This window comes from Schistocerca cancellata, chromosome 7 (assembly GCF_023864275.1).
Source record: "Schistocerca cancellata isolate TAMUIC-IGC-003103 chromosome 7, iqSchCanc2.1, whole genome shotgun sequence".
Classification (NCBI taxonomy): domain Eukaryota; kingdom Metazoa; phylum Arthropoda; class Insecta; order Orthoptera; family Acrididae; genus Schistocerca; species Schistocerca cancellata.
Window position 1 is genome coordinate 261034508 of NC_064632.1, and position 25611 is coordinate 261060118.

Below are 25611 nucleotides of genomic sequence, written 5' to 3' on the forward strand. Positions count from 1 at the left end.
GAACGATTCGAAGTGCGCTGCTCTTCTTTGGGTGTTCTGTACTTCTTCCCTAACCTAATCCAATGAAGGTCGCAGGCTCACAAGAATAATCACTCGAACAAGTGTTTTGTAAGCAGTTCTTTCGCTTGTAAATTAAGATTCTTCCAATGAACTTCAGCTTTTCATTTGCTTTTCCTGCTGTTTATGTCAATTCTGGACGACTGTGGGGTATGAGCTGTGCTGTTTGGCACATCCCTAGATGCTGTATCCTGATATCTTGTGACCCGCAGGAAAGGGAAGCACCCCATACGACCATGCAAATTAATGTGAGGGAAATAATAATGTCAGGCAAACGGAAACGCCTTACTGAAACCATAATTAACTGAGGTGGTCGAATCAAGCACAAAAATATGGGAACCACACCATGCATGTAGATGTACTGAAGCGAGGAGGGAGCATCTACCTATAACAGAAACAAGAGCTCGCTATAACTGTTAATGCCTAAAGTCAAGCACCGGTATGCCAGTCGGTAACGCGAGAGCAGTGAGGGCTGTCGTCAGCCAATAGCACGCTGATCGACCCCTCTCCAGGACGACAATGCGACAGCAGCGGTCTTTATGCGAAGAGAACGTAAGCGCCACTCCTGACTGGCTGCGGCCCCAGTTCTACAGCAGCTTGAAGTCTAGCATCTGGATAGATGCGTCAAAGCTCATTACTCTCCTTGTACATTCTATGTAGCTCAAACTTGGAATTGTTATTCTTATTTTGTCTGTCGCCTTTGCTTGCGATACATCTCTGTAAATACAAAGTTAAGTATTGTAATCATTTACTTTTGTAATAAAATTCATTAATGCGATTTGTCTGAATGTTGTCTAGCAATCTGACAAAGCAGGTTTCCTAGACACCCCATATTTTGATGACTAGGCAGGATTCACCATTTGACAACTAGACAGGAGTCAACATTTGGCGACGAGTATTAAGAAGAACCCAGTGCTTGGATACCACAGATTTTCTTTTGCGTTTTGCTGGCGCCTTGATTCTATTTTGTGTCTTTCGTTGCAGGGGTGTGTTTACTTGCTTTCACAGTATCTCTTACAGTGTTTTTTCTATTCAGGGTTTTCAGGTGGGCGCTGCACAAATTTTCTTTGCTTCTGTTGAAACATCCCCTTAGAAAAAATTGTAAATGACAGTGCTGGAAAACCTCTACGTTATTTGATTTTCAAACAGCTGAGCAAAACTGAACGTACTCAAACATTTCTCTCTTTACTTGTTCTGATCAACACCAAACTGACACACAATATTTTTTTTAGCGCAACGCAATCTGACTTTCAATAATCCCTACAAAAGAATGGCCCTGACTAACAATAACCTATACCTTTCATGAACCACTTACCTCACAGAAATCTTCGTTACTCAAACTACTGCAATACAGCGAGCGCCAATACTGCCAGATAAATAAAAGATTCTAACGACTGAAGGCACTAACTACTGATAGGCATAGTTAGCAAATGAAAGATTTTGATGGAGAGCAAGCAATGTATATACCTTAATAGTGTTCAAAATTTATATACACACACACACACACACACACACACACATATATATATATATATATATATATATATATATATATATATATATATATATATAAGTTCATGACATCTAGTCTTACAAATTTCCTTTTTATGACGGACACACGTCCAGATCGTCCGCTCTCAAAACTCTGCCATCTCTCTCCGCACATCCACCACCGCTGGCGGCTCACCTCCAATTGCACAGCGCTACGCGCTTTTCACATCCAACTGCCCAACTCTGCGCAAGCGAATATTCCAACAATGAGTCCAACCAGCCACAAACTGCCCACTGCTGGTGGCTCACCTCTAACTGCACAACGCTACGCGCTTTTCACATCCAACTGCCCAACACTACACAAGCGAATATTCCAACAATGAGTCCAACCAGCCACAAACTGCACACAGCACAGTCAGTGATTTTCATACAGAGCGCTACGTGGCGTTACCAACATAAAAACCTAAACAGCCTACTTACTGTGCTTATTTTTATAGCTTGCCTTGTCTGTTCTGCTCAGGCGCCTCAGCTGCAAGCTATAGATGCAGTGCAGCTAACACAGATGTTTCAGTTTCGGACACAGTAAATTGCCTCACTGATAAACACGGTACAGCAGCTACTGACAACTCAAGCTACCACTTGAACAACACGCAACACCTGTAGCTCCAAGTCCTACACCGTCTTTTCGCCAGTTTCATGAACAAGAATGGGAACGGCTCGAATGGTTACAACAGTTTGAAGCGCACGTAATTGCTCACAATGTACCAGGTACTGTGAAACTTCATTAGTTTTAGTCAACGGCAGGAAGTGCTGTGTTTCCCACCATTCAGAAATTGTTCCCTAACGCCACTCCGAGTGAACTTCCCTATGATCAGGATGTAGATTTGCTAACTATTGTCGTGAGTGGGTAACAGATTTGCAGTGTATGATGATGAGGAAATGCAAATTAAAATGTGTTTGTGGTGTTTTATATTCAGATGTTATGTTGCATGATGTGATCATGTACAATGTACCTGATGTCAAACTTGTTGTTTTTGTTGTGGTCTTCAGTCCTGAGACTCGTTTGATGCAGCTCTCCATGCTACTCTATCCTGTGCAAACTTCTTCATCTCCCAGTACTTACTGCAACCTACATCCTTCTGAATCTGCTTAGTGTATTCATAACTTGGTCTCCCTCTACGATTTTTACCTTCCACGCTGCCCTCCAATGTTAAATTTGTGATCCCTTGATGCCTCAGAACATGCCCTACCAACCGGTCCCTTCTTCTTGTCAAGTTGTGCCACAAACTCCTCTTCTCCCCAGTTCTGTTCAATACCTCCTCATTAGTTATGTGATCTACCCATCTAATCTTCAGCATTCTTCTGTAGCACCAAGTAGAGAAACCTCCACCATTGTGATATCTCGCAATTCTCCTGTGACATTGATTCACGTTGCTGCTCGTAGTGTCGCCGAGGCGAAGAGCAGCGAGTGGATTGCTTGGGGAAGGAGGATCTGATTAGCTTTCCTAGACTTCTTATTACTGTTTACTGCGTTCAACTTGGATGTCAAACTTAGAGGCCAAATTTTGAAACAGTCAGATCCATCATTTCAGCACATAGTTCAAACACTAAATCAGTATGATTCAGGTGCCATGACGGCTGATAAATTTGAGCAGCTGATTTGTCAGGTCGAGTTATCCCGTGGTTACAACCAGCCCAGTAGGCAGCGACAGCATGCGCGCGCCATGCTGCATAAACAGTTCTCCACGCCGCATAAACAGCTCTCTACACAGGCGAATGGAATTAATTCATGCCCTCGTTGCTATTCACAGCACAAATGCCAAGACTGCCCTTCAAGACAAGCACAATGTTAACGCTTGTGGTTGGAAAGGACAATTACAACCTATATGTTTGCAACGGAGCAAACATAAGGATTCTGCCCACTCATATAAATCTAGTCGCAAGGCTCATGTAATCCATGCAGTGTATTCAAAGCCTGCTGCAGGCATTAGCAAAACTAGCAAACAGTTTCTTCAGTACTATGCCAGTCCAACAAACGTTTTGTTCATTTACATATTAGTGGCAAACGTGTGATATTTCAGTTGCACACGTGTGCCTCTGTTACATCGTTGAATCGTAACACATATGAACTGTTAGACTCCCCTTGCCCGTCTAAAACTAGCACTCACCTGACGGCTTGTAATGGACAAGACATTCCATTTCTCGGAAAATGTACTTTGCCTGCCATGTATCGCTTTGCTACAATGACGCGATTGCTAAAGAATTCCCTGAACTCTTTTCTGAACGTTTAGGGAAGGCTAACAGTTTTGTTGCACATATTACTATGACAGCCAATGCTCAGCCGAAATTTTGCCGTGTCACAACTGTTCCCATTGCCTTACGGTACAAAGTGGTGGCTGAACTTAAAGAATTGCAAGATAGCAGAGCTATTGCGCCCATATAAGCTAGACAGTGGGCAAGTCCACTGGTTTTGCTCCCCAAACCTTCAGGTCACATTCGCCTCTGTGTTGACATTAAGCCTACAGTCAACCCACAAACTGTGATTGATACTTATCCATTGCCACGCCCAGAGGATCTCATGGACAGATTAGGCGCTGGTCGCTACTTTTCAGAAATTGATTTGCGCCACGCAGATTTTCTAATACCACTAGATGAAGAACCTCAAAAAATATATGTTGTGAACGCTCATTTGGGTTTGTTTAAATATTTGCGTTTGCCTTTTTGGCAGTGCTTCCACACCCGCCCTTTTACAACGGTATTTTGAACAGCTGACTGCCCAAGTACCGAACTTTCAAATTATTTGGACGATATTGTCGTAGCAGGTCGTACATAACGAAAAACACATTGCAAATTTGCGTGCTTTGTTTTGTTTGTTATATGATGCAGGACTAAAGTGTAGAGTGGAGATGTGTGATTTTTTTTAAAAACCTGAGTTGTAGTACACTCCAGGAAATTGAAATAAGAACACCGTGAGTTCATTGTCCCAGGAAGGGGAAACTTTATTGACACATTCCTGGGGTCAGATAAATCACATGATCACACTGACACAACCACAGGCACATAGACACAGGCAACAGAGCATGCACAATGTCGGCACTAGTACAGTGTATATCCACCTTTCGCAGCAATGCAGGCTGCTGTTCTCCCATGGAGACGATCGTAGAGATGCTGGATGTAGTCCTGTGGAACGGCTTGCCATGCCATTTCCACCTGGCGCCTCAGTTGGACCAGCGTTCGTGCTGGACGTGCAGACCGCATGAGACGACGCTTCATCCAGTCCCAAACATGCTCAATGGGGGACAGATCCGGAGATCTTGCTGGCCGGGGTAGTTGTCTTACACCTTCTAGAGCACGTTGGGTGGCACGGGATACATGCGGACGTGCATTGTCCTGTTGGAACAGCAAGTTCCCTTGCCGGTCTAGGAATGGTAGAACGATGGGTTCGATGACGGTTTGGATGTACCGTGCATTATTCAGTGTCCTCTCGACGATCACCAGTGGTGTACGGCCAGTGTAGGAGATCGCTCCCCACACCATGATGCCGGGTGTTGGCCCTGTGTGCCTCGGGCGTATGCAGTCCTTATTGTGGCGCTCACCTGCACGGCGCCAAACACGCATACGACCATCATTGGCACCAAGGCAGAAGCGACTCTCATCGCTGAAGACGACACGTCTCCATTCGTCCCTCCATTCACGCCTGTCGCGACACCACTGGAGGCGGGCTGCACGATGTTGGGGCATGAGCGGAAGACGGCCTAACGGTGTGCGGGACCGTAGCCCAGCTTCATGGAGACGGTTGCGAATGGTCCTCGCCGATACCCCAGGAGCAACAGTGTCCCTAATTTGCTGGGAAGTGGCAGTGTGGTCCCCTACGGCACTGCGTAGGATCCTACGGTCTTGGCGTGCATCCGTGCGTCGCTGCGGTCCGGTCCCAGGTCGACGGGCACGTGCACCTTCCGCCGACCACTGGCGACAACATCGATGTACTGTGGAGACCTCACGCCCCACGTGTTGAGCAATTCGGCGGTACGTCCACCCGGCCTCCCGCATGCCCACTATACGCCCTCGCTCAAAGTCCGTTAACTGCACATACGGTTCACGTCCACGCTGTCGCGGCATGCTACCAGTGTTAAAGACTGCGATGGAGCTCCGTATGCCACGGCAAACTGGCTGACACTGACGGCGGCGGTGCACAAATGCTGCGCAGCTAGCGCCATTCGACGGCCAACACCGCGGTTCCTGGTGTGTCCGCTGTGCCGTGCGTGTGATCATTGCTTGTACAGCCCTCTCGCAGTGTCCGGAGCAAGTATGGTGGGTCTGACACACCGGTGTCAATGTGTTCTTTTTTCCATTTCCAGGAGTGTATCTTGGTAATGTCACACACAGTCAAGGTGTACATCCTCTTCAGTCACATCTGTTAGCCATCCGTGGCCTGCCTGTTCCTCGCAATGTCACTCAATTGCAGTCAGTTTTAAGGACAATGAATTATTGTATTCGGTTCAAACCGAATGCTGCACAAATAGCACCTCCACTGTATCGTTTGAGTGGCAAGAACGTCCCCTTTGTTTGAACAGATGAGTGTCAAGAAGCTCTTCAAAAACTTAAAAATGCATTGCTCAGTCATGGATGCTTGGTTCACTTTGATCCTACCAAACCGGTTGTGTTGCAGGTTGACGCTTCCTCTTACGGAATCGGTGCAGTGCTTTCATACAGATTTGGTTATAAAGACAGGCCTACTGCTTTCGCATCAAAAGTGTTGTCCAAAACTGAGTGTAACTATTCACAAGTAGAGAAAGACCATTGGCTATTGTGCATGGTGTCACCAAATTCCACCATTATTTGTATGGCAGAAAATTCTCCTTCCTAACTGATCACATCACAAGCCATTGCAATCCTTGTTTCATCCGACGAAGCCGGTTCCTATACAAACTGCCCAAAAATTGCAGTGATGGGCTTTGTTGTTGTCTTAATACCAGTACGAGATTGTGTATCGCCCGACAGCTCAACATGGTAATGCGGACACACTTTCATGTCTTCCGATTGGCCCTGATACAGACTTTTACGCTTCTGCTGCATCTTGTCACATCGATATTCATGATTCTGAATTGCTTCAATCCTTTCCTCTGAACTATAGGAAAATTTCGCACACCACGGAAGCTGATTAAGATTTGAACAGTTTGCTAAAACACATTCGCCCATTTTGGCCTCGCTCATTGCATAGCATAAAGAACTCTTTAGTGCGCCGATACTTCACACGTCCGCATAGCCTCGCAATACAGCAAGGTGTGATTCTTGTTCAAAATGACAGTGCACAGTCACGTGTGTTGATACCCAAAGGTTTGCAAAATGAAGTGTTGCAGTTACTTCACCAAGGACACTGGGGGATTGTTCATACGAAACATCTAGCATGTCGACACTGTACTTGGCAGGGTATGGACAACCAAATAGAACAGATGACGTCAATGACGTCACAGTGTCACGCATGTGCCGAAAATCACTCTGCTCTGCCATAAAAAGTCTCTGCTTGGCATAAATCGTAATCACCATGGCAACGTGTGGACATAAACTTTGCGGGATCTTTTTGGAACACTCGTTGGTTGGCTGTGGTAGACGCTTATAGCAAGTTTCCTTTTGCTATGCCAATGAACTCGAGAACGTCATGTAGCACAGTTCAGGTGCTGTCCTCTATTTTTTGCCTCGGAGGTTTGCCTGAAGTCATAGTGTCGGACAACGGCCCTCAGTTCACATCAAATGAATTTGAAACATTCTGTGAACGCAATGGCATACAGCATCTAACTAGAGCATCGTTCCATCCAGAGTCAAACGGCGAAGCGGAATGTTTTGTCCGAGCCTTCAAGCAGCAGATGGCCAAACTTCGCACTGCACACATCAGGGATCAAGCATTGGATCTGTTTCTCGCCTTTCTCGCCTCCTGTCGATCGCATCCGCGAGATGGACCATCGCTGGCGGAATTGCTTCACGGCCACCCTGTAGGGTCGCAAGTTGTTGCGAGCAAACGTTTGTTTTTGGATAGCTTGCTGCATGTAACTTCAGGGGCTGACATCTAGCGGCCTACACGGAAACACACGTGCACTTGGCAGTGCCTGCCGTGGGAAAGCTATTCAATCTCTCTTACTGAACGCTTACATTTACCACCTATAAGAACCTAAATAAACGATATTAAATATTATTCAATCATTTTCAAAATCGGCACACTACCTTTTGTTATTCAGGAGGAAATGGTATAAAAATTTCAGCATTGTAACTATCATAGTTTCGGAGACGCTTAGGGAATTAAATTTAGTTAGGACCTATAGTAGTTTATCTTTTGGTATCATTTAAAAAACATAAACAGAACTCTCAGTGTGCATAATTAATTAATTGAGATTTTAATATTAAAACTTTGATTATTTATCGTTTTCATAATATAAAAATCAGACAAAATTATTATTTGTGTCTAATATTGTTGTGGGAGTAAATGTGAGTAAATGAGATTGTGTACGTGGGACAAATGAGATTGTGTACGTGGGACATTCGTCAAATTTTAATGTTGCATTATATACCTTCTTAAGTGACTTGCAAGAGTTACACAATCCTGTCGTGGGAAATTGATCCTAGGGGATTTACCCACTTTGCTAATGACGTAAGTCTAGGTGTGATTGCTATTGTAACAGAGCAGCCAGAAAGTCAGTTGGAGAAAAATCTGTACCTAAAGAATATTTCCATAATTATTATCTTTTCGTTTTCGTTTATTAAACATTACTTTAATATTTGTATGTCAGGTTGACGCAAATGCATCTGTGTGTAAGGATTGGTGCAGGCCAGTTTTGGTGCGAGTATGATCATGAGCGAGCATTCTGATTGGCAGCGAGTATGGTCAGCCAATAAGAATTGAGACATTTCATGTTCGTTACCTGATAGTTATACTGGGAGTGATGCTGGAAGAAAGGAGTCGCTCGCTAGCTTTGAATGTGGACGGCCATATTACTACTGCCAGTGTGTAAGATGAAGAATTAATTGGTGTTTGAGTTATTGGTGACCTAAGTCGATAGCAGTTGTTGTTGAGGACTGCTTGGGAAAATTTAAGAGAATTTGACTAAATCTGTTGGACAGATATTTGCGTGTGAAATGTTGGCCTTCATAGTATCCATGTGGCATGTTTCAGTATTCAACCACTGAGCATTTTTTGGCGAGCAGTTTCTTTTTCACAAATCCACAAGAAGGACCAAATTTAATAATTCATATTAGTGATGATATTAATGCCTGTGAAAACGTTGTTTAATTGGGATTGGCTTTGGACAGATTTCTGGCTGCCGTGCGTGTGAAATGTGTGTATGAGTTGTGAACTGGAAGGAAATAGCCAATAGTTTAATTGTGGACTAAATAATTCCTTTTCTTTGGCTGTCAAGGACAAAATAAGCATTTTTGTGTGGAAATTTCAGACATTATTTTACAGAAGTGAATCAATTATCTTACAGCCCGATAAAATTTTTAATACTGTATTTCTACAGAAATTTCTTTCATAACTAGAGTTGCACAGCCTCAGTAATTGTAGATATTAGGTGGTGTTTTTCATCAATGCTGCTTTCACATCATCTCATAAGTATCTACATTGTCGAGTGAAGGGACATTGAGCAGACGCCGTTCTGAGGTACGTGAATTTTAATTTGCAGCTTGCTTCACTCAGTGCTAGCGAACTTTTTAAAACCCCGCCACGCCGCAACCCCATTGGACACTGCTCCACCTGCTCCACCCTGCTCAGCATCCGGCGCTGAAGGAAGGTCGCAAATATCGCTTCGCGCCGCATGATATTGTGTTTCACAGGGTGGTCGCCAGGCGAGATCCTTTGTCGGCTTGGAGCATACAGGTATCTCATTTCTACATCTACATCTATACTCCGCGAGCCACCTTACGGTGTGTGGCGGAGGGTACTTATTGTACCACTATCTGATCCCCCCTTCCCTGTTCCATTCACGAATTGTGCGTGGGAAGAACGACTGCTTGTAAGTCTCCGTATTTGCTCTAATTTCTCGGATCTTTTCGTTGTGATCATTACGCGAGATATATGTGGGCGGTAGTAATATGTTGCCCATCTCTTCCCGGAATGTGCTCTCTCGTGCTTTCGATAATAAACCTCTCCGTATTGCGTAACGCCTTTCTTGAAGTGTCCGCCACTGGAGCTTGTTCAGCATCTCCGTGACGCTCTCGCGCTGACTAAATGTCCCCATGACGAATCGCGCTGCTTTTCGCTGGATCATGTCTATCTCTTCTATTAATCCAACCTGGTAAGGGTCCCATACTGATGAGCAATACTCAAGAATCGGACGAACAAGCGTTTTGTAAGCTACTTCTTTCGTCGATGAGTCACATTTTCTTAGAATTCTTCCTATGAATCTCAACCTGGCGCCTGCTTTTCCCACTATTTGTTTTATGTGATCATTCCACTTCAGATCGCTCCGGATAGTAACTCCTAAGTATTTTACGGTCGTTACCGCTTCCAATGATTTACCACCTACGGCATAATCGTACTGGAATGGATTTCTGCCCCTATGTATGCGCATTATATTACATTTATCTACGGTTAGGGAAAGCTGCCAGCTGTCGCACCATGCATTAATCCTCTGCAGGTCTTCCTGGAGTACGTACGAGTCTTCTGATGTTGCTACTTTCTTGTAGACAACCGTGTCATCTGCAAATAGCCTCACGGAGCTACCGATGTTGTCAACTAAGTCATTTATGTATATTGTAAACAATAAAGGTCCTATCACGCTTCCTTGCGGTACTCCCGAAATTACCTCTACATCTGCAGATTTTGAACCGTTAAGAATGACATGTTGTGTTCTTTCTTCTAGGAAATCCTGAATCCAATCACAAACCTGGTCCGATATTCCGTAAGCTCGTATTTTTTTCACTAAACGTAAGTGCGGAACCGTATCAAATGCCTTCCTGAAGTCCAGGAATACGGCATCAATCTGCTCGCCAGTGTCTACGGCATTGTGAATTTCTTGGGCAAATAGGGCGAGCTGAGTTTCACATGATCTCTGTTTGCGGAATCCATGTTGGTTATGATGAAGGAGATTTGTATTATCTAAGAACGTCATAATACGAGAACACAAAACATGTTCCATTATTCTACAACAGATTGACGTAAGCGAAATAGGCCTATAATTATTCGCATCTGATTTATGACCCTTCTTGAAAATGGGAACGACCTGCGCTTTCTTCCAGTCGCTAGGTACTTTACGTTCTTCCAGCGATCTACGATAAATTGCTGATAGAAAGGGGGCAAGTTCTTTAGCATAATCACTGTAGAATCTTAAGGGTATCTCGTCTGGTCCGGATGCTTTTCCGCTACTAAGTGATAGCAGTTGTTTTTCAATTCCGATATCGTTTATTTCAATATTTTCCATTTTGGCGTCCGTACGACGGCTGAAGTCAGGGACCGTGTTACGATTTTCCGCAGTGAAACAGTTTCGGAACACTGAATTCAGTATTTCTGCCTTTCTTCGGTCGTCCTCTGTTTCGGTGCCATCGTGGTCAACGAGTGACTGAATAGGGGATTTAGATCCGCTTACCGATTTTACATATGACCAAAACTTTTTAGGGTTCAGGTTTAGATTGTTTGCCAATGTTTTATGTTCGAATTCGTTGAATGCTTCTCTCATTGCTCTCTTTACGCTCTTTTTCTCTTCGTTCAGCTTTTCCTTATCAGCTATGATTCGACTACTCTTAAACCTATGATGAAGCTTTCTTTGTTTCCGTAGTACCTTTCGTACATGATTGTTATACCACGGTGGATCTTTCCCCTCGCTTTGGACCTTAGTCGGTACGAACTTATCTAAGGCGTACTGGACGATGTTTCTGAATTTTTTCCATTTTTGTTCCACATCCTCTTCCTCAGAAATGAACGTTTGATGGTGGTTACTCAGATATTCTGCGATTTGTGCCCTATCACTCTTGTTAAGCAAATATATTTTCCTTCCTTTCTTGGCATTTCTTATTACACTTGTAGTCATTGATGCAACCACTGACTTATGATCACTGATACCCTCTTCTACATTCACGGAGTCGAAAAGTTCCGGTCTATTTGTTGCTATGAGGTCTAAAACGTTAGCTTCACGAGTTGGTTCTCTAACTATCTGCTCGAAGTAATTCTCGGACAAGGCAGTCAGGATAATGTCACAAGAGTCTCTGTCCCTGGCTCCAGTTCTGATTGTGTGACTATCCCATTCTATACCTGGTAGATTGAAGTCTCCCCCTATTACAATAGTATGATCACGAAACTTCTTCACGACGTTCTGCAGGTTCTCTCTGAGGCGCTCAACTACTACGGTTGCTGATGCAGGTGGTCTATAGAAGCATCCGACTATCATATCTGACCCACCTTTGATACTTAGCTTAACCCAGATTATTTCACATTCGCATTCGCTAATAACTTCACTGGATATTATTGAATTCTTTACTGCTATAAATACTCCTCCACCATTGGCGTTTATCCTATCCTTGCGGTATATATTCCATTCTGTGTCTAGGATTTCGTTACTGTTCACTTCCGGTTTTAACCAACTTTCCGTTCCTAATACTATATGCGCACTATTTCCTTCAATAAGAGATACTAATTCAGGAACCTTGCCCTGGATACTCCTGCAGTTTACCAATATTACGTTAACTTTTCCTGTTTTTGGTCTCTGAGGACGGACGTTCTTTATCAACAATGATAATGTCCTCTCTGGTAAGCCGTCAGGTATTTTATCGTTTCGCCCAAGGGGGGGTCCCTCTAACCTAAAAAACCCCCGTGTGCACGCCACACGTACTCTGCTACCCTAGTAGCTGCTTCCGGTGTGTAGTGCACGCCTGACCTGTCTAGGGGGGCCCTACAGTTCTCCACCCAATAACGGAGGTCGATGAATTTGCAACCATTATAGTCGCAGAGTCGTCTGAGCCTCTGGTTTAGACCCTCCACACGGCTCCAAACCAGAGGACCGCGATCGACTCTGGGCACTATGCTGCAGATATTAAGCTCAGCTTGCACTCCGCGTGCGATGCTGGTTGTCTTCACCAAATCAGCCAGCCGCCGGAAGGAACCAAGGATGGCCTCAGAACCCAAGCGGCAGGCGTCATTCGTTCCGACATGTGCTACTATCTGCAGCCGGTCACACCCAGTGCGTTCAATAGCTGCCGGAAGGGCCTCCTCCACATTACGGACGAGACCCCCCGGCAAGCACACCGAGTGCACACTGGCATTCTTCCCCGACCTACCCGCTATTTTCCTGAGGGGCTCCATAACCCGCCTAACGTTGGAGCTCCCTATAACTAATAGGCCCGCCCTCTGTGACTGTCGGGACCTTGCCGGAGAATCGGCCACTGGCCCAACAGGCGAGGCATCCTGTGGTGGCTCGGAAACGATGTCATCACCACTAGGATGCACCCCGTACCTGTTGGAAAGGGGTAAGGCAGCTGCCACGCGGCCAGATCCCACCTTCGCCTTTCGGCCAGGCACGCGCGAGCCCACCACTGTCCGCCATTCACCCTGGAGTGATGGCTGACCGGGAAGATGCTCACTGCCGGAAGACGCAGCGACATCAGGGGTTCCATGTGATTCCAAGGCCACCGAAGTAGGCATAGGTCTCACCACAGTTGCCCCAACGCCACTACGAGCCGACGCCTGCGCCTCGAGCTCGATGAGCCTAACAGACAAAGCCTCCACCTGCCCCCGAAAAGTGGCCAATTCTCCTTGCGTCCGCTCACAACAACCACAGTCCCTACACATGACTATGTTTACCCTACCCTATACGGTGACAAATTCCCAAGATAATCTTCTGATGAGCTACTCTGATAATCAAGAAACACTCACTGAAATACGAGACGCGAAAACTACGCTAGGTTTTCCCAGAAAAACTATTTAAAGCTAAGCGCAGCAAATAAGTACAAAAACGCTTTATACAAACAGTACTCGCTGCTGCTGGTGCTCTCGCTCTGGCTGTCACAAGACAACTGCTGATTCAAGTGACTAGTGGCTAACGGCCGCGAAACAAACAAAGACGGTTTTAGGGCGCTTTCTGTTCTAAACGATCAAGAAAACACTAAGAAATCTAACACGAAAACTACGTAAAGTTTTATCAAGAACTGTTAGTTACTATGCAGAGCAGATAAACACAAACAGAATCCCTTCCTTAGTGGAAGGTCGTAAACAAAATGCAAAATAAACGCTTTATACAAACAGTACTCGCTGCTGCTGGTGCTCTCGCTCTGGCTGTCAGGCCCAGACAGATTGCAGCGCCGACATCTCAATCAAATTCGCCACTGTCATGTACACGGTGATTCTTCTGTATCTCTTCCCCCAAATTCACGGATCACGAGGACAGCACGGCCACAGTGGCCTCCAGAGGGTGTCATCACGACACCGCGGGACGACCCCATGGAGACGGAGCCTTCACCTCCTCCACCTCCTCTCGTCCTATCAATGGAGCTGGACCCGCCCACGCTGCAGAAGCCAACGTGTTCTACATCTGGTTATGGGCCTCAGGAGGTGGACGCGTACCCTTCTGGTCGTTTTCAGGCGGGACGTTTCCGCCAGGGCGAAGGCTGGATGGTGGGGTACGAGTGGAGGTCTGCCGTCCCCTGCAGCCGCAGGTTCGAGTCCGTCGCAGCATCCACGCTCCTGCCCCCACTGCTGTTTTTGTGTTGCCTTTACGACGACGGTCCGTCGCTTTTTTTTGGGGGGGTGGGGGGGAGGGGGTAGTAATATTACGCCAATTGCACGCTGATCGACCGCTTTCCAGATCGACAACGCGACTGCAGCGGCCTCTATGCAAAAAGAACATAAGCGCTGTGCCCGACTGGCTGCGGCCCCAGTTCTGCAGCAGCTTGAACAATGGCAACTAGATAGAAGCGTCAAAGCTCATTACTTTCCTTGTGCATCCTATGTAGCTCAAACTTGGATTTGTTACACTGAAGAGATTCCTTATTTTGTCTGTCGCTCTTTCGACACATCTGTGTAAATACAAAGTTAAGTATTGTAATCATTTACTTTTGTAATAAAATTCTTTAATACGATTTGTCTGAATGTTGTCTAGCGATCTGAGAAAGTAGGTTTGCTAGACACCCCATATTTTGACGACTAGGCAGGATTCACCAATAACAGTCACAAAAACTAGTGGTCACTGTAACAGTCAGGTGTCAGCGCATGAATTACATGCTGATGAAACTGAATGAACATTTAATAGCTGGACAATGACTGTAAGTGTAAAATGTAACCTTGCCATCGGTGGGTGGGCACGTTAAAAGCATAGTTTTGAGAATATTTCGCAGTTACGACCAATGACTGGAAGAACAGTTAGTTACTTACAGAAAGAACAGGGAAAAGTAATTACTAGCAACAGAAAGGTCACCAGACTACAGAATGAGACCAACTAGCTGGCTGCCTTAAAACAGTACAGCTGTCTCCTGAAAGGCGTGAGCTAACGTCTGCCGATATTTTTGTTTTATATTATATTTTTTTCGCAAGTTCCGGTAAATATTAGGATTTGTTCTTTTCAAATTGTAGTAGAACTTACTTTTACTTTCACTGTGTGAAGGAGTCTTACTACTTTTTGAGCTCGCATCACGTCCAGCCATTCTCTTTGACTGTGTCAAGCAATTATAGGTGGCACAAAGGAGAAGTCCGATTGCACTGGGGAGTGGAGGTGTGAATGGAATAACAAGATTTCCGATGTGAAGAAACAGCACACCAGGTATGTTAAAAAACAATTTTTAATGCAACTAGTGTGCTATTATCAAATCGGTATTCTTCAAAAACAGTTGCTGAACATAATGAACAAACATCTATGTGAGAAGACTGGTCCTTGCGGCCGGCAGAGTTGTGTGAGTGGAAATGCTGACGTAGTCGGCGAACAGCGCTACCAACGGAAACTGCAACGTTTAACTTCACCACGCAATTTTGACACTATAAATGGAGGAGTGAAAAAACAGAGAAGTCGACATGAAGTATTCCGAACAAATCCGATATGTGACGAAACAGACCGTCGGACACATCACACACATTTTATTGCGCCACTTACATGCAGGTACCATTGTTAGCAAAGTGGTTATCTCCAAGCACGAACGTGAATCGTTTTTCTTTCATTGTTGCTCTTAGGGAGATAAGCAGGCTGCTAGCTTGTTGTCGTACAGAATATCAAATAATAAATCAATACTTAAATATACAGCTCTAAATCCGGCCGTATATTTACACTGTGCAGCCAATATTTTTATTGGCCGTTACGTCGATATTTTTTCCGTCAATATATAGATACATTGATATATCGAGGACCGGCAAATGATTTTTCTTTAAATATCGATGTATTCGACTACCGGTATTTTTAAAAATATCAACAGTCCTAGTTGCTTCCGCGTCAGTCTTTGCAACGTTGGGCCAGCTTATCAAACTCACGTGACGTGAGTGCAGGAGGCAGCGGTGGTTCTGGCTGGCCACTCAGCCATCTGTACTCACAACGGAAACTCCCCATCGCACTCGCCTTGGATTAAGTGGTAAAATGGCCAAGCGAATAGCCTGTCAGAAACTGAACGCAGATGAAGCAGGAAAACAAGAAGAAGCTGTACTGAACTGTGAAAAAAGAAGCAAAATAGAAACAGTGAAAGGTCCAAGCTGAAGATGTTCAACATTGAGCTAATTGCAAGAACCGTGCCGTCGTGGGTATGTAGTCACGGTACTGGACGGCAAAGCGGAGATCCGTGTTCAAATCTCTGTTGTGCCCTTTTTTTCACAAATTTATGTACTGTCCCTTCCGGTCACTGACGTGTCTGTTCTCCTTCTGTAGTCTTGGCAATTCTCATAATATACAGTGGTTACAGAATATGAATCATATGGCAAGAATATATTTGAGACCTGGTGGTCAGGGAAGGCAGGATTCGGTTACGATTGTGGACGGGGCCGTAAGCAGTTACTATTGGTTGCATTTTACAGCTACACACAATTTATTTTAAACCAGTAATTCCAGACTCAACAATAAATTAAAAATACCACACGTTATTAATGAAGGAATAAACAACTGTGTAAATAATAGTGTTTTCAGTGAGTTACAATTTAACAAATCACCATTAAATACAGATACAGCAGGTAATGTTTTAAAAGCAAGTCACTGTGATCTGGCCAGAAGGCCTTGCACGCCAGGAACTGCAATAGATTAAGAATTGTTCAAAACTCGCTGCAACTTACTAATTACAGGTATTGAAATATTAAAGGCAAGTGGGCACGAACACAGCAGAAGGCGTGAGACGCCAGGAATGGCAGAAAATAAGGTTTTAAGACTTACTGCTAAAACACAAATACCAAATTAGAATTTTAAGGAAAATGACCACAATCTCGGCTGAAGGCCTTACACGCCAGGAACGGCAATAACACAAAAAATTTAGAAACCTGCTGTAAAACAGCAAATACAATAGCAAAGGTTAATTAAAAAACAAGCAAGTGGTCACCAAATGGGTGAAATAATATGATGGTAAACTTCGTAACACAACCCTTAACATCCACTGAACACTACACAGCTAGATTTATTACAGAAGGCGACAAGAACTATGAACTAGACATATATAACCTTTAATGTAGGCTTTACAAGGTATTGTAATAAATAATACAATAATAAAACACAAGGACCAGTACATAAGTTCCTTAAAGGGTACTGAGGCAGATTATACCCGCAAAAGGCATGGGCTGAAGGAGCGTTACACTGAACTACTGGCCATCAGACCTCCTTTTAGAGCACACGTCTTACAAGAACCAAGGGGCCATAGACAGTGCTCCAGCAATCGACCTCTGAGAAGGTCCGGCAACAAACACTTTCGCGAGCGATGAGATAGGCAGTTAAGCGTTGTATTCACTTCACAAGGTGGTAACTCAGACTAGTGGCAGTCAAACGAATGACTAATGATTATCTTGCTGAAGCTACCTGACATCCGATAAACCAAATGCAACGATGGAAGAATACGCCAAACCCGGAACCGGCGGTCTGCACTACGTCCCCAGAATACTGTGTTTAGAGCGCCCGGAACGAGAAGGGAACCACTACAACCGGAGTAAAAGAACCACCAACCGGCCTACAATCAAGAAAACTGTCAAAACTACACGTCTTACCGGACAGCAGCGGCAAGACGAGGGAACGTACACTGCCATTACATACACTAACCCCCAGGGCAGGTAAATGGGGCGTTAGCGGCCACCAGGCAAGAAAAATTACCGCTTGTTGAACTTAACAAATTGTAACAAGTTGAACGCAGTAAATAGTAATAGGAAGTCGAGGAAAGCTAATCAGATCCGCCTTCCCCAAGCACTCCACTCGCTGCTCTTCGCCTTGGCAACACTTCGAGCAGCAACACGAACCCAAGTCACTGGAGAATCGCGAGATATCACAATTTTGGAAGTTTCTCTTCTTGCATTGAAATGCACTCATTTTAAAGCTTGCTGGATCCGGTTTACGACGAGGTCGTGCACCCACATGACCACAGGCCTTCCATCCGCCAGTCCACGCGTGCCGCCAGCGGTCCTGGCGTGTTCTAGCAGTGTGCGGACCTGGCTCCTCCTGAGTCCCCAACCGAACTGGCCCACTCACACCGCCCGGAGAAACGACGACGTCGCCCCAATGATAGGGCAACTGTTACTACATATCGATAACCGGCGCTGCTGCCACTAGCGGACAGGCAACGCTTGCGAAACCGAATGGCGCCAGTCAACACCAGAAGAAGACAAACAACCGCAACCATGCCAACTAAACGATACCGTCTGGCCTCCAACAGAGAGCGGAAACCTACGAACAGCACCAACGCGAGCCGCAGCACCGCTCAATATTACCGTTGCAAGTAAATGTCATGAACAGTGAGAGCAGGCGAAGTGTCTCATAGACCTGTCACAGAAACGAAAACAATAAATAAACTGGTGCGAAGTATATTGCAGAGAAGGAGTTCAAGAGCCAAAATTTCCAAAACGGAGCGCAAGAGGCATGACATGTGGCACTTGTGTAGAACAAATGAGAGGTACGTATGTCTGGAGGTCCCTTCGCTACACGCCGTTGTTGCTAACGAATGTTACACCACGATACAGACACAGACCAGAATACAGCGAACAGACGCGTTAATGATCGGACGGACAGTTCATAATGTTGTGGAAAAAAGTGGTGCATGAGGGAGATTGGAACCCAGATCTCTGCCTCCGCAGTCCAACAATGTGACCACATGACCAGGGCGCCACGGTTTTTCTACGCCGCTCGATGTTGCACATATTGATCTTGGGCTGTTCACTATTTCTATTTTGCTTCTTTTTCCCAAAGTTCAGTACAGCTTCTTCCTGTTTTCATGCTTGATCTGTATTCAGTTTTTGATGGGCTATCCACTGTGCCATCTTACCACTAAACCTAAGAGGGGGCGATAGGGAATTTCGCTTATCAGTAGTCAAGTGAAGACATCATTCTGTATGACAGCAAAGTTCGACTCATCAGTTGCCCGATTACACGTCCTTTCTCCATGACCTCCCGGTGCAAGAATTCACTCCTCCATGTCCTATTCAAATGTACTCTATCTTAATCCTCTGAGAATTGGCTGTTTCTGTCAAAGCAGGAATGTAGCCAGACACCGGAAGCAGATATTGCGAGTTTTGTCAAGTAACATTTTGGTAATATAGTTAAATAAACTTCTACTCCTCCAGATTTAGGTATTATTAACCAACAGCGCTGTTGCGTGAGGAAGAATCTAGGAGGCTTCTGCTACTTTACAATATGACTCTGAAGCTGACAAATAAGGGAGCTCCCACGTAGGCACGCATGGAGAAGCGCGACCCCTATGGAAAATAATGCCATGAACCAATCGAAACGCATGTTTTAGAAATTTAAACAGAATGTTATTCCGTAACTTGGCCGCTGAAGCAACGACACTTCTCACACTGCCCTGTAAAGAGCGAAGCCTGGCGAGCTTTTGTATCTTTCTAACGGGATTCTTCGAACAACGCTGTATTTTTCTCTGGCAGATAGCTGTTCCCAAGAGGCACCTTGAGTGCGTGAGATGGAGGGACACGAGTGCTGTGTCGGCTACCTGAGGCTGAAACTCAGCCCTGAACTAACGACTTTACGTCCCTCTTAAGAAAACTCTTATCTTTTGACAGCCAGCTCGTAGACTCCCAATTATGAAGTCCCGTACGTATTAAAAGAAGAGTGAAATGAAGGCAATAAACAGGACAGTCACTGTGGGTACTGTATATGGTCTGCAATTAGGAAGCAGCGCAAAAGAATGACTACATTGATCGTGGAGCTGAGCATATAATATTCTAAAATACGTGCTGCGTGACAGTTTAAGACAGAACCTGTCACGTAACGTGATCCATATTACAGATCCAAGGTATTTTACGGCAGTTACCCTGTGCAGTGATTTGTCACCAGTAGCATAATCGAACAATCCTATTTATGCGTAATAGGTTACACATGTTTACGTTCATTAAAATTACCGCCCCCTGCACTAGCTGTCGATCCCTTCCGGGTCTTCCCGCATTTCGCTACAATATTCTTGCGCTGCAACCTGTCTAAAAACAACTGTATCGTCCACGAATAGCTTACAACGTTATCCTATAGTTAATTAGTACGTATTGTAAAGGGAAACGATCCTTTCAAACGTTCTGTGGGTGCTCTTTCAGTTGCTTTTGCATCTGTCGGTTTTGACTCCTTAAGAGCGGCATGTTGGGTTCTGTCTGCAAGGAAGCCGTGAATTCAATCACAAGTCTCGTCCCATACCTACTACGGTCGTAGTTTGTTCGCCAAACCACGCTGCGAAACTGTACCGAATGTCTGTATCGAATGATTTGCGGAAGTCAGTGAACGAGGCATCAACATGGACGCTCTGGATGTCATGGACGAACAGGTCGAGCTGAATTTCGCAAGATCTCTGGTTTGAAGAATTCGTATTTTTCTTTACAGAGGGGATTTTATACCTGACAACTGTGTCAATGGAATTCATGAAAGCTAAGGACTAACAGACACGGCACAGCAACCTGCAAGATTTCATCAGTATCACTACTGAGCGGCCATTAATTCAGAGAACAATATTTTGATCAGGCGTCGACACGGTTCATGATAGAAGAGAACACACCTCTGTAGCCCAAACTAATGAGAACACTGCTGCGGTGCAGCTCGACTCCAAGGAATTAGTTAGGCTGAAGGCACAGTGGTAAGTCACTGGATTCGCATTGGACAAACACCCATTGAAATTCCCGTCCGACCATCCAGATATACAGGGCTATTACAAATGATTGAAGTGATTTCATAAATTCACTGTAGCTCCATTCATTCACATATGGTCACGACACACTACAGATACGTAGAAAAACTCATAAAGTTTTGTTCGGCTGAAGCCGCACTTCAGGTTTCTGCCGCCAGGCCAGGAAGTGGGAGAATACAAGGTCTACCTGTCAGGAGTCAAAGCAGGAATAGCACAATGGGGTGTAGGGCTTTACATGGACTCCACGCTCTCCCGACTTAACCCCATGCGATTTCTTTCTGTGGGGTTATGTGAAAGATTCAGTGTTTGAACCTCCTCTACCAAGAAACGTGCCAGAACTGCGAGCTCGCATCAACGATGCTTTCGAACTCATTGATGGGGACATGCTGCGCCGAGTGTGGGAGGAACTTGATTATCGGCTTGATGTCTGCCGAATCACTAAAGGGGCACATATCGAACATTTGTGAAGGCCTAAAAAACTTTTTGAGTTTTTTTATGTGTGTGCAAAGCATTGTGAAAATATCTCAAATAATAAAGTTATTGTAGAGCTGTGAAATCGCTTCAATCATTTGTAATAACCCTGTAAGGTTACTGTGGTTCTCTAAATCGCTAAAGGGAAATAAAGAGATGAGTTCTTTGGAAAGATCACATCTGATTTCCTTCTCAAACCCGATTTTGTGCTCCTTCTTTAATGACGTATACTATTCGTTCAATATGTTTCTTATTTTATCTAAATATTTATAAAAGTGATCGTATATATAGGCAGAACCTAAATCACTGGGTCGCTTTCAACCGAACTTGATATCTACTTACTATCTGTAATAACCGCTCTAAGGGCAACAAACACCTACCACCCATGGAAGTGTGGTGGGGATGAAAAGGGATAGAGAAACATGTCTCAGAAACGTCTGGAGGAATCTCAACCAAATTTCCTATGTACATTACTCGTTACTTGTATAAAAATACTGAGGTTGTAATGTATCCCTACCTACAATATGCCAGTGCTATGTAAAAAATTCGATAACTACTGAAATTAATACTCTAGCCGTAGTTTTCCCCATACACGGTGCAAATGTTTCTGGTTGCCTCTGCTGCTGCTACCCCTCTATTGAACTCAAACAGAAGAATATGTCCGAAATGTTCCGATTTTTCCGCTTGTCACTTTATTTTCTAGCGTCCACAGCTCCACTCACTACCTTCAAATGACGCAACGACAATACGTGAACTGAAATAGCAATACCGAACTACAAATAAAAATGACAATCGATAAAGAAACTCATAGCAAGAAGAATATCAACAAGCAAAATGAAAACACTATGAACTTATGCAAGAACCTAATATATTGTGAATAGTAGTGGTACTGAGCACTCCATAACTGGACTGCCAAAGATACCTTTTTGTCGGAAGATTTCCTGCGGTTGAGAGAGACATGCTGTTTGCTGGAAGCTCTCCAAAATCAAATCACAGTGCTGGCCCGACATTCCACACGCTATTATTTTGTTCATCAGGTGACAGTGTGGATCTGCGTCAAACGCCTAGCAGAAGCCAAGGAATGTGGCAGCCACCTGGGGCTCCAGTGTGTACTGCCTTCTGGGTCTCGTAGACGAACGCAGCAAGCTGGGTTTCACATGCTGACAAAGTGTGCAATATGTGGTGATTCCTGCAGATGACATATTCTCTCTCCAAAATGGTCACAATACGAGAGTATAAAACGTGTTCCAGAATTCTACAACAGACTGACGCAAGCGATAGAAGCCTGTAGCTGTGCCCATCTGTTGGACGCCGCTTCTTGCGAACAGGATCGGCCTGCATTGTTGTTTCGTAGACAGCTGCTGTGCTAAGGGCCCTGTACACCGTTTGAGCAGACAGTGTTTGTAACAGCCGCCTCCACATCTGGGGCCCTATTCCCTATCGTTCACACCGATCGGTGTAGTAGGTTTATCTCGGTAGTGACGTCATTTTCAGTTCTTTATCGAAATATCCTATTCAGTAAGCTTCTGAGACTTGTTACCGAACGGTCCTCCCACCGATTTTACGACAATTGTACCGAGAGGGTTTGGATTTCGGTGTGGCCCTGTCGATCGGTGAGCTGTGGTTTATGTACACCTATAATTTGTTATTTTAAACATATTTAGCGGTTTTAGCTTGGGATTTAGTGATTGTGTTACTAACAAATCACCAGACGACGCATCAGGTTAGAAAGTGAGTTGATATTTTCCTTTGTTAGAAATATGGTTAGGTTAGGTTGTTACTGTGAATGATTACATAAAAAAAGTTTTCGGTCAATATTCTCTCAAAATACGTGTTATTTTTATGCAGAAAAGAGTTCAAAGATCATTAAATATCAAGACATCGGCTGTGCTTACGTATATTACATGTGTGTGAACTGACGTTACTAGTGACTTTGTTTACTTTTTCCCACAAATGGTTTAGTTAGTAACTATCGAAACGTGTTTACAACTTTCAAGTAACAATGGAAAGCAATCAAGTGAAGCCTGATGTTGGAAACCTTCCAAACTATCATGAATTTATGACTTACGCAACGCCGTTTGGCAACGAAGGCAGCCTACATTCCTCCCTACTCTAGTATAAGAATTGGGCATTACTTTCACGTTGTTTGGAGTGGCGAAGTGGAATGCCGCGCGGGATTAGCCGAGCGGTCTAATGCGCTGTAGTCATGGACTGTGCGGCTGGTCCCAGCGGAGGTTAGAGTCCTCCCTCGGGCATGGGTGTGTGTGTTTGTCCTTAGGATGATTTAGGTTAAGTAGTGTGTAAGCTTAGGGACTGATGACCTTAGCATAAGATTTCACACACATTTGAACATTTTTAGCCGGCACGGTAGCTCAGCGCGTTCGGTCAGAAGGCTGCGTGCTCTCTGTAATAAAAAAACTGAGTCAAGGAACCAACGATCAATTTGAACGGATGCCTTGTGACGTCCGCCCCGACCAAGCACAACGAACTATATCGAACAAAATGAGTAAAAAAAAAAAGAAGTGGTTAGCGCGCGGGAATGCGAAATGAAGGGACACAGGCTCGCGCACGGGTGGGAGTAAAATTTTTCTTTCCTCTTCATATATGTAACACGTTCTGAGACATGGTTATTCGTATAAGTTAAGATTTTTCTGCAATATTCGTTATTACTTATATGTAAGAGCGCACTTCCTCAGTAACGATTTCGTGATTTCTGTGTGTTTAAAAAACGAAGTATGAAATTGCTGGAGGTGAAATTGCTGTGAGTGAAACAACCGACAGTGACCTTTATATTTTTTTCTAGTCAGAAATAATTCACCACTTTTTCCGAATACGTAGTGATTTCCGAGTATGCGGTTAGACAGAAATCTAAGAGCACAACTTAAATTACTGGGAATGTAACTAGCAGCAGTCATCTTCATAATCTTGCTTGACACAACTATTTACTGCGATGGGATCCTCAACAACAGTAGACAGAGATAAAAGATCTCCGCCGTAATATTTTTAGACTGTAGCACCATATACGAAACATTTTCATTCATGAGATGCATGTTATAAACTTCGACGAACTGCACGAGCTCTTGAAAACGCGTTTTTTCAATTTTGTATTTAAGACCCAAATCGTTGATGTATCATATAGGGAAGTGGGCTACCTAATCATTTGGATCTCTAGGAGCGAGTTATAACCACATTCTGTTTATCTTATTCTTTGAAACTCTCAGAATAATTTTTTTTCGTGTGTTTTTATAGATGTATTAGAATAATGCGGTACGTAAAATCCAAAACATGATGTCAGTGTGAATGAAAGTAAGATAACATAAAGAGGCATTTACGACAATCTGCAGAATTCAGTCAAATACACTATCGTTATTATGCATGGATGGAAACATTCCGTCAGGGAAACTGTAAAAATTTCTGTGCATTTCAGGTGAGAATCATGGAAATGGAAAGACTGCGCCTGATACTGTTAAGGAGGAGGCAAGAGCGATGAAGGCAGGCACTTCAGCTCGATGGAATTCGGCGTCATGCGTTGTGGCAACGTAAACGCAATATTCGGTACTTGGAGGTATAGCGCGCCTGTGTCGTCTGTTAGCCGCTTTTTGTTCGTGGCGCTGTGCGCGCTACAGTGCGCATGCGCGGATATGCGGCCGCTTGCTTTTGATTGGCTTCCGCGACGCGAAGCGACAACAGCGCTTCGGTTCCCTGGACCCGAACGGTATCGCTTCCGAAATGCGTACTGAATAACACAGGGCCTCTAATTCGAGTACTAGACCGTTCTGTGCGCTTGAGTACCGAAACGATCGGCACAGTGGCGGAAAGATACAGAATAGGCGCCCTGGTCTGTAGTACTCAGTTCGTGTTTACACATTCCGACTACCGTGCATTCCGACTACCGTGCAGCTTCCGCACAGTCCTGAACCGGTAGTTCGAGAGTGCAGAGTATTTCCTGGCCTTGGCCAAACTAAGTAAATTTGCTTATGAGACAATTATTCTGTATAGTGCGATTACATTTCATAGTTGTAGAAAGAAAAAGATCAGTATGCACAAGATGGACAAAACCATGGCTTCTAAAATGTGTAACGCTTTCGCATGCTAATCTTTAAAAGGAGCTAAAAATGTAAAAAAACAAAAAGTTTTAACTACCTAAGAATGAGCAATGAGACATTGTTCGTGTTGTTAGAATAATGTAAGCTGTATATAAGGACAAATGATACTGTAGTGAGCATATCGATAAGTGATTGTGAAAGACTTACAGTAACACTGAGGTACATTGCAACTGACAGAAGATACGCTGATCTGAAATCTTCTGCTGTGATACCACCTTCATCGTCAAGCCAC

At 44.4% G+C, this 25611-nt stretch overlaps 1 protein-coding gene across 1 annotated transcript in view; it reads right to left on the reverse strand.

Annotated features, from left to right (window-relative positions):
- LOC126092726 (sialin-like) overlaps positions 1 to 25611 on the reverse strand; it is a 181382-nt gene that overhangs the window by 872 nt on the left and 154899 nt on the right. The window lies entirely within an intron of this gene.